At 31.0% G+C, this 2,500-nt stretch overlaps 1 long non-coding RNA gene across 2 annotated transcripts in view; it reads right to left on the reverse strand.

The window, feature by feature from the left end:
* The window catches only part of LOC135106066 (uncharacterized), a 19,843-nt gene that overhangs the window by 10,412 nt on the left and 6,931 nt on the right, over nt 1-2,500 (reverse strand). For both annotated transcript variants that reach the window (XR_010271120.1, XR_010271125.1), the window contains exon 2: nt 1,408-1,625. This is a non-coding gene — a long non-coding RNA (uncharacterized LOC135106066). The remainder of the gene's footprint in view (nt 1-1,407; nt 1,626-2,500) is intronic.

Raw genomic sequence — 2,500 nt, forward strand, 5'->3', positions numbered from 1 at the left:
TCCTTCTCTCTGTAACTTCATCTCAAGTTTCCTTTCTGACCGTTCTATTGCTGCTGTGGTAGACGGTCACTGTTCTTCTCCTAAATCTATTAACAGTGGTGTTCCTCAGGGTTCTGTCCTGTCACCCACTCTCTTCTTATTATTCATTAATGATCTTCTAAACCAAACTTCTTGTCCTATCCACTCCTATGCTGATGATACCACCCTGCACTTTTCCACGTCTTTTCATAGACGTCCAACCCTTCAGGAGGTAAACATATCACGCAGGGAAGCCACAGAACGCCTGACTTCTGATCTTTCTAAAATTTCTGATTGGGGCAGAGCAAACTTGGTATTGTTCAATGCCTCAAAAACTCAATTCCTCCATCTATCAACTCGACACAATCTTCCAGACAACTATCCCCTCTTCTTCAATGACACTCAACTGTCCCCCTCTTCTACACTGAACATCCTCGGTCTGTCCTTTACTTATAATCTGAACTGGAAACTTCACATCTCATCTCTAGCTAAAACAGCTTCTATGAAGTTAGGTGTTCTGAGACGTCTCCGCCAGTTTTTCTCACCCCCAGCTGCTAACTCTGTACAAGGGCCTTATCCGTCCATGTATGGAGTATGCTTCACATGTCTGGGGGGGTTCCACTCATACTGCTGTTCTAGACAGGGTGGAATCAAAAGCTTTTCGTCTCATCAACTCCTCTCCTCTAACTGACTGTCTTCAGCCTCTCTCTCACCGCCTCAATGTTGTATCTCTAGCTGTCTTCTACCGCTATTTTCATGGTAACTGCTCTTCTGATCTTGCTAACTGCATGCCTCCCCTCCTTCCGCGGCCTCGCTGCACAAGACTTTCTTCTTTCTCTCACTCCTATTCTGTCCACCTCTCTAACGCAAGAGTTAACCAGTATTCTCAATCATTCATCCCTTTCTCTGGTAAACTCTGGAACTCCTTGCCTGCTTCTGTATTTCCACCTTCCTATGACTTGAATTCCTTCAAGAGGGAGGTTTCAGGACACTTATCCACCAATTTTTGACCACTGCTTTGACCCTTTTAGGGACTGGCATTTCAGTGGGCATTTTTTTTTATTAGATTTTTGTTGCCCTTGGCCAGTATCCTTCCTACATAAAAAAAAAAAAAAAAAAAATATATATATATATATATATATATATATATATATATATATATATATATATATATATATATATACACAACACGCACTTCACTTACAACACGCACTTCACTTTGGCCAAACATTAAAAAATAAGTAAATAAAATAAAATCAATAAAAAAATAATAAATAATAATAATAATAATAACAATAAAGGGGCTTTAAGCTATGAATATGAAGTGAATACCTGACCTAACACAGTCCCTCACACACCTGCAGTCACTTCCACACACCTGCCACACACCTGCAGTCACTTGGATCCTTTCCTCTGCTTCAAGACTGCTCACCTCACCCTGCTTGACATTTGACCCGGATCCTTCTCACACACACATGACCACTCGTGTGTGTGTGTGTGTGTGTGTGTGTGTGTGTGGTGGTGGTGATGGTGGTGGTGGTGCCAGCAGTAACAGTTCTTTGGTGTGGCTAGTGTTCATCTTAATTGTTCTTGCTTCTTGTTTTGTTCTGTAATTTGAAGTTTTGACTGAGTAACAAGTGAAGATGCACAGTTGTCTAGTAAGCTTATGAGGGAAGAATGTTTCAACATCTGTCAAGCTCTAAATCACTAGCAACAAGACTCGCTTCATGTTATTCCCTAACAGAACTGATATTCTACCAGATATTAATATAAAGACAACCTAATCTAACTGAACCAACAAGCTGAATTTTATGGGAGTCATAAAAACTAACTTTCAATTTTCATAGAAGTAACATCTCCCAAAGACTTTGAAGATGCAAAGACTTTGAAGATTTTATATATAAATATATAAATATATAAAATAAATATATAAATACATAAAATAAATATATAAATACATAAAATACATATATAAATATATAAATATATATATATAAATATATATAAATATAAAAAAATATATAAATATAAAATATATATATATATATATATATATATATATATATATATATATATATATATATATATATATATATATATATATATATATATATATATATATATATATATATTTATATATATATATATATATATATATATATATATATATATATATATATATATATATATATATATATATATATATATATATATATATATATATATATATATATATATATATATATATATATATATATATATATATATATTTATATTTATATATATTTATATATTTATATATATTTATATATATTTATATATTTATATATATTTATATATTTATATATATTTATATATTTATATATTTATATATTTATATATATTTATATATTTATATATTTATATATATATATATATATATATATATAAATATATAAATATATAAAATAAATATATAAATACATAAAATAAATATATAAAT

This window comes from Scylla paramamosain, chromosome 1 (assembly GCF_035594125.1).
Source record: "Scylla paramamosain isolate STU-SP2022 chromosome 1, ASM3559412v1, whole genome shotgun sequence".
In the NCBI taxonomy this organism is placed as follows: domain Eukaryota; kingdom Metazoa; phylum Arthropoda; class Malacostraca; order Decapoda; family Portunidae; genus Scylla; species Scylla paramamosain.